We start from the raw sequence: 12,096 nt of genomic DNA on the forward strand, positions 1-12,096 counted from the left end.
GCTGTAATGTACTAATCCACCTCCTGTGGCACAGTGAAGACTGGGTTGAAATTACAAGCTATCACTTTAAGAGTATGTGTGTGGCAATGGGTTTCCTGGTCCTGCCCGCAAGTGAGGCGGCTCTGGAGTGAAGTTACAATCAGAGGAGTCTGGTAAGAGCCAGCTTAAAACAAAGCGGGATGAGTTGGGCCTCACTGCGTTAGGGAGCAGCCTTTTTTCTCTCTCTCTGTCTTCGGCTCATGTGTGTCAGTTTGATTTCTAAGAAATAAAGTTGTGTTACGTTGCAACCTTACAGCCAGAGTATTTATGTTTTGATGTAAGTTCTCTTTGTGCATGCGGAGAACATAACAGACGCCTGACCTAGCACTACATGATATGAAAGTGACAAAGTGCATGCGCAGACACTGATATCTTGCCCTCTAGTCCTGGGTGAAGTAGGAGAATCAGCTTTTATGGTCCTTTATGGCAAACTCTTCTGTCAATTGATTCTTTGAATAAGAATGGAAGGTACTTGTCCCAAGCTATGAAATCTTTCAGCAAACTACAGAACAACTCGTGATCAGCTTGGTTCAGAAATGGAGGACAAATTGGACAGCATCTCAAGGGCTTTCATTCTAAATCACAACCTACAGGAAGGTTCTCAGGCACAGCAGAACGACTTAGTAACTGTAGAAATATTTCTGAGAGATCTTTTGATTTCTTCCTGCATGTTTCTTCTCTGCCCATTTTGGATTTCTCTGGGCTTCGACTTTTGCCAGCATGATAAGCAAAGGTGTCTAGCTTACACTGAGTGTTCTCCCAAATCTCATCCAAAAGGTGCATCGTTTCACCACTCCAGTCCATGAAAGTTGAGAACTGTGGAGTTTTTTAGCTGGTTATTACATGTGGTTCTAATTGTACGGGGGAAAATAATGATGAACAAGGGGTTTTTAGTCCCGTACACCGTCATTGTTCACAGGTTTGAGGTTTTTTCTGGATGTCCTTTTCCCTCCCTAACATTCTGCATGACACATTCCTGCCCAGCATTTGCCATGAACACCAAGAGACCTGTGTATTCTATTGAGACAGAACAAATCTTATTGAGAACTTCACATATACTACATTCTGTCTTCCCCTGAGCAGGGTAGAAGAGGGTATAGATCCCTTTCCCATGCCTGACAACTTAGGGGTCCTGAGCTGCATCTTTGATGGAGCCCAAGGTCTAAAGAGCAGGTGGCCAACTGAGATGCAAGCAAGGCCTTCTGGCTTGCTAGGACTTGGTAGGGTAGGATAAGATGGTATGCACAGGGCTGATTATACAGGGAACTTCTGAAGCAGCCCTCCTGTGCCTATACATTCACAATCCATTGTGATATATATTTAGTAGCTTGATTTCCCCAGAAATATTTCCACTGTTTTAGATTCAGTGCACTGTCAGGTTATCTGTCCTTAGTTTATCTCCAGCTGGAGCTGCCTGGACCGCAGTGAACTAGTTACTCAGGAAGCTGAATTCTGCAACAGAAAAAGAGATAGGGCTATTGCCCGAAAGCACTGCTTTGTATGCCAGCACTATGTCATAATGCAGCCACAACCTGGCATGTTATGTATGAAATAGACTAGACAGCCTCTTTCCCTCCCCCCCACTCCTCCTTCACTAGGCACGGCTGACTTTTTGAATCCTATAGATATTTAATTCTAAAATCATTCAGTGTAAAGGGCACCTTGAAGAAAGGAAACCTAGTTCCCAGGGTTCTTGTCGAGCCTTTTAACTCATCAGAGAATTCAAAGCCGTCCTCTAATCACTCTGAATGTGGCATTGTGATACCATTGTTAATTGATGGGAATGTAATGTAGTACGAGAAGCAGTAATGTCATGTCACATTTTAACTCGCATTTTGGTGTGGAAACGTTTTTTTATATCTCTTTCATTCCTCCTCCAAAAGTTCAGTTTTCACTATTATTGGCCACCGAATAGCAGCTTTTAGCTGGGTTTTTTAGCAGTTCAGTGACAGGACTCCTAAGAATTAATTTACGTTCAACTGAGACTCACAATTACAGTAACAGGCAGGAGGAAAGAGTAGATAGTTCTTCCCTCTTGCCTTCTGGAGCTTCTAGGGAAAGAAAGCAAGACCCTGCTGGTTGAATCTGTATATTGAATCTGCAGGGGTAGGAACTGGCTACTGTCATGCTTTGCCCACGAGGAATCCCATGTGATAAGGGAATCTCCAGCTGGGGATAGCACAACAGGTCCTGGTCCATGACTAGGCATCCTAGACCTGATGATAAATTGTAATAAATAATAATAATAATAATTAATAAATAAGCAGCTAGTCTCAGGCCTCCTTGTGCTACAGAGACAGGCAAACCAGTCACAGCAGGGAAGAGAATCTGCTTTAATGAATTATATTTCTAAAGCTTATGCTTCAAGGCTTCAGCCTGCCACCTGGAGGGGGTCAGGAAGGGATTCCCTTCCCTCACAATGTAGTCTGGGGGCTTTGGGGTCTCCTTGTTCTGAAGCATCAGGGATGACCACAGCTGGAGATGAGACATTGGGTGGGCCACAGCTGTGAGTTGATACCAAGCATTCTCTCTCTCTCTCTCAGGCGCTCGGCTGGCGGGGTCTTGCTCAGGGAGTCAGGCTCTAACACAACTGTCATATGTGGAGATGGGAAGGAATTTTCCCTCAAGTCAAATTAGCAGGGACCTTCGGGGATTTCGCCTTCCTCTGCAACATGGAGTGTGGATCACTTGCAAGGATTATCTGGGTGTATCTCACTTAGTCAGTTCCTTACCCTCGGTCTCTCCTAGTCTCTGCCTGTGGCACATAACAATCTAGTCTCCCGTGGGCTATAATACTTTGGTCTTACTTTGGTTGTTGAGTTAGTGTGCAGGTGCTGGGGGGTGCTGGTGGCCTGTGATGTAGAGGGGTCAGACTGGATGATCTGGTGGTTCCTTCTGGCCTTAAACGCTATGACATTGTCCATGCTTCTCCGGGAGAACAATTCTCATCTCCCATTCGTGTGACCCTAGGATTCCTTACTCTGAGGGTATGTCTACACTACCTGCCGGATCAGCGGGCAGCAATCGGTCCAGCAGGGGTTGATTGATCACATCTAGACTAGACGCGATAAATCAATCCCCGAGTGCTCTCCCGTCAACTCCCGTACTCCAGCGCCGCGAGAGGCGCAGGCGGAGTCAACGGGGGAGCGGCAGCAGTCGACTCACCGCGGTGAAGACACCATGGTAAGTCGATCTAAGAACGTCGACTTCAGCTACGTTATTCATGGAGCTGAAGTTGTGTAACTTAGATCGATCCCCCCACCCTCCCAGTGTAGACCAGGCCTGAGTTTAAAAGCCAAGAGAAGTAGACCTCGGGGTGGTCACTGCCCAATAAAATCGTTGACATTGGACTCTTTAGTTATTGTTCCCTGGGACTTCCTGTGATGCATCATACTGACATTTTATTCATATTGGGATTAATATTCATTGTCCAACCATCACTGTGTTGTATCATCGCTTACAAAGCAGTTCGATATAAACCATTTTTCCTACCTAACTGTAATCCAGTGGGCTGCTTTCAGTCATTATTTAATTGCTATATGTAGCACCATGGGAAGATGCAGAACATCAATAGATCTTAAAGCCAGATGGAACCAAGCAATGATCTCTAGTCTGACCTCCTATATGTCACACACCATAGCTGTATTCCTGCCCTAAGGATCTGCCTTGAGAACTATAAAGACATGTCACTGGGGAAAATAGCCTGAGAAAAAATTTGGTTAGGGGACTATTTCATTAAGAAAGGAGGCAAGGCATCAGGGGCCTGACCCAAAAGTCTAGGGGAGCCTTTTCATTGGCTGCAATGGACTTCTTTCACTCAGGCACCATGATTCAACAAGGTGCCCCCACATATGCCTAACTTTGAGCACATCAGTAATCCCACTGAAGCCAATGCAGTTCTTCTGCTTAAAGTTGGGTACCTGCTGGATTAACTTGCTGAATAAGGGCCCAAGTTAATTTCTTATAAATTTTACTAACATATTTATGCTTCAGGGACTTGGTGGGTGGACTATAGCAAATGGTGGGTTTTGAGGAGATTTGCAGGGGGAGAAAGTAACAGAAATATGTTAGCAATAATGTTCTAAGCAAAGAGCGCTGGAAATTTCCATATGGTATAAATGGCATGGACTAGACCTCGAGGAGGGATAGCTCAGTGGTTTGAGCGTTGGCCTGCTAAACTCAGGGCTGTGAGTCCAATCCTTGAAGGGGCTATTTAGGGATCTGGGGCAAAACTCAGTACTTGGTCCTGCTCGTGAAGGCAGGGGCTGGATTCAATGACCTTTCAAGGTCCCTTCCAGTTCTAGGAGGTAGGTATATCTCCAATTACTATTTTTTTATTAGAAGGGGCACCTTGTCAGTGAAGAGTGATTTGTGCCAGCAGTGCTTGTGTGGGCAGAAGGCAAATGCATAGATCTTACATCTGAGTGTGCAGGGAGACTTGTTTGCATTTTCCCATCAGAACATGGCTTGCGGAAGTACCCCCAGATGACAATTTGCATGTGCCTTTGTGCAGTTTATATGACAAGGAGATTCTAAGGATGCAATTTATGGCTCTGGCTGGTAGCTCATTCTGAGAGTAGCTCATTGACATTTCATAACTTTCTGACCAAATTTTCAGAGCCAGTGTCTGAAAATTAGATCTGAAAGTTATGAAATGTCAATGAGCTACTCTCAAAATGCGCGACCACCTAGTGCCAAAAACCTTAATATCCACAAAAGATGTTAACATTTTGCTGCGCTTTACACCATAGAGAGCCTAAGAACTGGCTTTTTGATCATTCTATTTGTATCAGAGCCTTATTTAGAACTAACAGAAGGGACAACCTGATGTCTCTGAGTTTCTGAGTCACAGCATGATTTTGATCTCATCATCTGAACTCCTGAAGCTAATCTTAGAGTACTTTGATGGAGAAGGCCTGGAGAAGTCAAAGGGTCACTTCTCTTTGCAAGGTATCTTGAGAACTGCCCTCCTTCTATACTGACTCAGCTTGATTTCACATCTAAACCAGCTTTTTACATACCACTGCAGAGAGACTTTTTCTTCAAGGCTACAGCGTTACATTTCTTGTATTGCACATAAAAGCTTTTCTCCGTTTCATTAGTGTCTTCCCATTAAGTCACACAGTGCTGTTAAAAAGTATTCATTCAATACCAGGAAGCTGAAGCTAATGGAAAAGACTGTAGCAATAATTATGGGAACTGCTTTCTTAGGGGAGTGGGGAAGGAGGAATCTTCATTTACCACTTACTCATGCCAGGAAAGCCAAGGCCATATTTATTTTGAGACTTCAATGCACAAAGGGCTTTCTTATGCAAATGCCACTAAACAGGAAAAATATACAGAGGAATCAGTTATGTTTTTTATCAGATTACTTTCATTCCTGGCTTTTGTATCTTGCCAAATTACCCATAAGTTCCACAAATACCTCCAAACAATTCTTTCTGACTGTAGTGACACCACGTTTCTCTGTTACCAAGCCAAAGAGACACTTCTGTACATAATACTATTCTCAGTTGCCTGGCAAAAATGCACGTGACAATTTTCTACTCTCCCTTTAATTCTCAGGAATAAATTAAAACACGGACCTCTGACCCCCTTGCCTTGTTCACGTGAAATCGACGGGGCTCCTAGTGTAAGATGAGCAAGATTCAACCAATAGTGCAGATCTAGTAACTCATCATTTGACAACAACTTTGCTAACCAGCAAATCTACACTTGCATCTAAGTGTAGGTTTAAATCTAGGTCTGGATACAGAGCCCATTAACTTATTTGCTTTAAAGAGATTAATTCGGTTTAAGTATGACAATGTCTCCCAACAGAAGCCATTGAAAGCAAGGAAATAATTTGTTATGAGATACCTCTGCAGTCATACCCTAACCCCCATGTGGTACATTTGCACTGGCAATAATGGACACCACATCCTCATAAGGGACTTCCCTTCTACCTACAAACACATGTGAGGTAAGTGTGTGTGTAGACACCACAAAACCCTATTCGTTAATACTTGTTAGCAAGTTTCAGACATTCTAAATCAAAAGGTTAAACCAGAAAAAAGAAATATAGGGCCAGATCCACAGCTGGGGTAAATCAACCTGATCTGAATCATGGATTTTGTGGTTTGAAAGAAATTGCAACTTCTTTCCTTGCTGCAGTAGCTGATTTTCATAAATGATTCCTTGTAAACTAAGTTTGACATCCACAGATTTCCAGACTCGCAGTGTTCTCTAATGAAATTGCCATAGAAATTGGCTCTCTCGTACAAGTGGAAAATACTGTTACATTTGTCTCCTGTGGCAACATTTAGATTGAATAGGAGGAAAAACTTCAGGCAGTGAGATCTATTAGGACTGTGGGATAGGGTAGTGGTGTTGAGATATTTAACAAGCAGGCTTGAAAATAGGCAGATGGGACTATCCTGTTAAGGGAACCGTCCTGAATTGGTCTCTGGAGGATGGGCTCGGTGACTTAAAGAGATCTTTTCTATCTCTAAAATTTCTTAATTTTTGTGTTATGATGAGACATGTTTTGTTTGCTGTCAATTCCCGTATTTCATTGCATTGTCTGTCCTCGCAGAGATCAGACAGGAAGAACTGGCTTCCTCAGTCTGATTGTGGGTGGAGGCATTGCACTGCTAAACAACATCAGCCTCATGTCTCAACTTCTCCTGGCGGGGATTGTCGAGGCTTTGTGATCTTTGGGGATAGCAGACGGGATTCGTGTTTTCAGACTGATCTAATTCATGAGACAACGGGGATCCATTTAAAACAAGGAAACAGACAGTATTTTGCCACATGCAGTGGTGTCATAGCCCTGTTGGTCCCAGGATATTAGAGAGACAAGGTGGGTGAGGTCAGATCTTCCATTGGACCAACTTCTGTTGACGAGAAACTTAACAGCGACATCTATGTGTTAACTATGTATGCAAAACATTCTGTCCCACCTTGTATTTAGCTGTGACACTCTGAGTATCTTTCCCAATCCTGAAGAGCTCTGTGTAAGCTCAAAAGCTTGTCTCTCTCACCAACAGAAGTTGGCCCAATAAAAGATATTCCCTCACCCACCTTGTCTCGCTAGTATTTTGCCATTTCATCTCAATCACGGAGAAGAAAACTTTGTATGTGTCCTCTGAGCTGATGACCTCATGCCTCCCCTCTTGGTCTTCTGAGCGCATGTATCATTCACAGTTTCTCTGTCTGTGGCAACACTTCCTTCTCATTAGCTTTGACTTCATTGACAAAATATAGGATTAGCCATACACTCTAAGGCCACTGGTCCTTTTAGACAAGTGTCCCACCTCTCGCACCAGAGTGCTCCAGATTAAGGCAAAAACAAAAAACCCCAAACCCAGAAATGTACATATCAATTGACAGTGCAATAGAGTGAACAGAATAGGTAATCATCAAGTGAGCCATACCCAGTTGCACACATACAAAATGGGAGATGACTGCCTAGGAAGGAGTACTGCAGAAAGGGATCTGGGGATCATAGTGGATCACAAACTAAATATGGGTCAACAGGGTAACATTGTTGCAAAAAAAAAGCAAACACCATTCTTGGATGTTTTAGAAGCAGTGTTGTAAGCAAGACATGAGAAGTAATTCTTCTACTCTATTCCACACTGATAAGGCCCCAGCTGGAATATTGTGTCCAGTTCTGGATGCCACATTTCAGGAAGGAAGTGGACAAATTGAAGAAAGTCCAGAGAAGAGCAACAAAAATGATTAAAGGTCTAGAAAACATGATTTATGAGAGATTGAAAAAACTGGGTTTGTTTAATCTGGAGGAGGGAAGACTGAGTGGGGACATGAGAACAATTAAAAGTTTGTTACAAGGAGGAGGGTGAAAAATTGTTCTTGTTAACCTCTGAGGACAGGACAAGAAGCAATGGGTTTAAATTGCAGAAAGGGAAGTTTAGGTTGGACATTAGGAAAACCTTCCTAACTGTCAGGGTGGTTAAGCACTGGAACAAATTGTTTAGGGACGTTGTGGAATCTTCATCATTGAAGTTTTTTAAGAGCAGATTGGACAAACACCTGTCAGGGATGGTCTAGATAACAGTTAGTCCTGCCATGAGTGCAGAGGACTGGACTAGATGACCTCTTGAGGTCTCTTCCAGTCTTATGATTCTATGATTCTATGTTATTAATGGTCATCAGAGCAACTGATCATTTAAAATAAAGCGAACCAGAGTGTGTGTCTCAGTTGCTTAATTATATAGGCAGTGCAGACGGAGGCCATGTAAGGACTGCGTGTTTTGGGCCAATCGGAAGGTCACAGAGGGAGGCATTGCACTGTCAGATGTGCCCTTCTCTCTTGCTTTATTCCAGTAGCATGAGATGCAGCGAGAGACGGAGGATTCTTTGTTTTCTCCCCTTTCTGATTGTGTTTCATTTCTCTTCCCTCTGCTCCTATTTGTTCCTGGTCTTTGTGACACATTCCCACTTCTAAATTTTCCCCTGATCTGAACCTTTCTATCTGGTCCTTTTTTATGGTGTTATTTTTCATCTGTATTCTCCTGCAACCCACCTAGGCTTCTTTAGTTCTGCAAACTGAAGGCTGAGAGGGGATCCCATCCCGGGGGTAAACCCCAGGGAGGAAGAAGAGCTATTTAATCTAAAAAACAATCTTGGCACAAGCAGAAATCGGGCTAGCTTGGCCCTGAATACATTGAGACTGGCAATTAGAAGGAAGTTTTTAACCATCAAAGGAGGCAGGTTTTGAAACAGCTCCAATAGAAGTAGTGGGGGCAAACTTACCTGGCTTTAAGATGGAGCAGGATAAATTTGTGAGCGGCTTGGCTGGGATAGTGAGGGGACTGGACTGAGTGACCCAGGAAGTCCCTGCCAGTCTGTTTCTTTTCTCTCTGCTCCTATTGTATTTCTCAGTCTCTAGTTAAGCATCTACACTACAGGCTAGGGGTTTGGTTCCTTTGCTTGTGCTCACGTGCTCACACTAGTGCTCACTGAGCTAGCACGAGTATCAATAGCTGGGTAGCCACGGTAGTATGGGGAGCAGCAGCAAAGGCACAGCTTCGCCATGCCGACTACGTACACACCAGTTTCTGGCAGGGTTTATACTCAGCACAGCTCAGCCGGGCCTCCGTTGCTGTTACTGGGGTGACATTGCTATTTATACTCACACTAGTTCGATAAGAGCCAGCGTGAGTATGTATATAGGCAGAGGAATCACACCCCTGGCTCGTAGTGTGGGTGTAGCTTCTGTGACCCATTCCTCCTCATAAGTTTCTCTCTGTAGCAGGGCGAGCACCCCGCTCTGGGGAGAAAGGGGTTAAAACCAGCTCTGGGAAAGGGCTGTCGCAAGGAGCCAATCAGGGGAAGGCAGGTAGCAGCCAATCCGGGCCTGGTAGGGCTGGTATAAAAAGGGCTGTGAGCTAGGAGGCAGGCAGTCTCACTCCAGCCTTGGGGTGAAAAGGACCAGGCTGCATGGGAGCACAAGGTACCGCCAGCAGAGCAGTGCTGGGAACAGGGCCGGCTCCAGACCCCAGCGCGCCAAGCGCGCGCGTGGGGCAGCATTTTAACGGGAGGGCGGCAGGCGGGTCCGGCGGACCTTCCGCAGTCATGCCTGAGGGAGGTCCAACGGAGCCGCGGGACGACCGGACCTCCCGCAGGCATGACTGCGGCGGGTGCGCTGGTCCCGCGGCTCGTGTGGACCTCCCACAGGCATGACTGCGGAAGCTCCACCGTAGGCACGGAGGCGCGGGACTGGCGCCCGGCAGCGCGAGCGGCGTGGCGCGCCGCCCTGCTTGGGGTGGCGGAATTCGTAGAGCCTCCCCTGGCTGGGAAAGGGGCAGGCTGAGCTGGGGAGCTCAGGCCTGGTGACCTCCCAGGCTGAGGCCTGACAGGAAGACCTAAGGAGGTACTGGGGCTGCAGGGAAAGGCAGCAGGTCCAACCCCCTAGCCAATGATGAGTGGCCATTGCAGACTGCAGTTTGCCCCTGAGTAAAGGGGCTAGATGAGGACTGGCAGTGGGTCACTGAGGTGAGGTGGGCTAAGGGGAGTGGGGTTCCCTGGGTGAGGGGCAACACCCAAAGGTAAGGGGCATCATGGTCCGGGAGGGACGTGGGGCCTACACGTGGTGGAGATAAGGGGACTGCAGAGGGGCAGGTAAGGGCAGGGAGAAACTGGCCAGAGGAGAGCGCTCCTGAGCTGGATGAGCTAATTCCTGGACTGACCAGCAGGAGGCACTGCGCCAGTGAGTCAGTGCTCTGCTACACTCTCCCCGTCTGAACTTTTGCATTTGGCCCTTCTTTTCTGGTGTTAGTTTTCATCTAAACTCTCCCGCAATTCACCAGGGCCTCCTAGCGGAGCTGATGACATGCACACCATTCAGGCCAAGACCTGAGCAAGGCAAGACACTGCGTTCCAACGTTAACCCTCAGCTCCTTCATCCCTGTGAAACCAGCTACACCAGGGGGCAGCTTTGGCGGGGAAAGTCAGCAGCACCGTCAGCAGTGAAAAGCCAACATCTCCGCATGAGTCCATTAATGGCTATTAGCCAGGATGGGTAAGGAATGGTGTCCCTAGCCTCTGTTCGTCAGAGGATGGAGATGAATGGCAGGAGAGAGATCACTTGATCATTGCCTGTTAGGTTCACTCCCTCTGGGGCATTGGCCACTGTTGGAAGACACGATACTGGGCTACATGGACCATTGATCTGACCTAGTACAGCCATTCTTATGATGAATGCAGCAAGACGACACTGGACAAATAACTAGAGGTTATTCCCAGATTCCTAAAGATATTTGCGTGCTTAACTCCCATTGGAACGAGGCTCCTAAATACCTTTGAGGATCTAGGCTTCATTACTACAAAAGGTCTTTCTCTCTCTTTAATCTCTTTTTAACCATTCCACTGCCATCAGTGGAGATCTTACTGTGTGCTCTGGGGAGCAGCTGGTCGTGAATTCAGACTGTGGCCATACATAAACACAGCATTCAGCTATCTTCTTCAAATGAGTTTGCAGGCCTGCTCCAGGCAGTGTGTTGGCAGTGCAGAGACAGGGTGTTGGCCAGAGACATTTCAGCTGTGAAGAGGATCACTGAGGAGCAGGGACAGAAAATTAAGGCTGCCATTTTGCAGCAAGTGTCATGCAATAGTGGGCCCATAAAGGATGTCACGTCTGGCTTGAGTTTTGAATTTCCTTTGAGGTTTTCCTCTTTTCGGAAAGAATAGCCCTTCAAAGAGACCTGTATTGCACCTGGAAGACTAGAATGGCCTCTTCAGAACTCCTTGGTTCCTCAAGGGAGGTTTTAGTTGGCATCAGCTATATGCGCATTAGCGAGGTATTGTATTATTTATTTGATAAATGATCATGGTTCCTCTGGAGCCATTAGGTCCTAATGGGTAAATACGTATTTGAGTTTGCATATGGTGCGTCTTTGGAAAACACGCATTACTTTCCTGATGGACTGGTAAATCTGTATTTACGACTTCAATCAAAAAGGGATTTTTGATTAACTAGGCCTGCGTCTTGTTTAGCTCCCTCTTCCCATTCACTTGATAGACGATAATGACAAGGAGGCTAATATGGCTGCTAAAAGAACGGCCCAAATTCCTGTTTTGCAACCACACTGAAGCCAACAGAGTGGCAAGAGAGGTGGATTTAGGCCACTACGTTTAAATCTTAAAACTTCTTACAAGGGGTTTATGTTGCAGAAGGATATGGCCATTTGCAGAGAAACGAGTTCCTGCACAGAACACTCATCATAATTTGTTTTGTTTCTAAAAGTTCCTAAAAGCTCTGCTCCACTTTACTGACAAGTAGCCTGAAAACGGAGTCTTAATGCCCTAATTTGGACTAAATGGCTCCAGCATTGGGTCCAAGCTTGTAACACCTTTCTCTGTGAGTGGGTTTCATTGGGATCCCTCATGGGGTAAGGTGCTACTCAAACTGACTAAGGAATTAGAAGCTACCACATTTGTCCATAGGTCTCAAAGCAGTTTACAAAGGAAGTAAGTTTCACGATCCCTGTTTTAGGGATGGGGAAACTGAGGCACAGAGCTGGGAAGTGACGTACCCAAGATCACACTGTGGGC

General features: G+C 45.7%; 1 protein-coding gene across 2 annotated transcripts in view; it reads right to left on the minus strand.

The window, feature by feature from the left end:
* Positions 1–12,096, minus strand: part of CPLX1 (complexin 1) — a 190,444-nt gene that overhangs the window by 81,751 nt on the left and 96,597 nt on the right. The window lies entirely within an intron of this gene.

This window comes from Mauremys reevesii, linkage group 6 (genome assembly GCF_016161935.1).
Source record: "Mauremys reevesii isolate NIE-2019 linkage group 6, ASM1616193v1, whole genome shotgun sequence".
Classification (NCBI taxonomy): domain Eukaryota; kingdom Metazoa; phylum Chordata; order Testudines; family Geoemydidae; genus Mauremys; species Mauremys reevesii.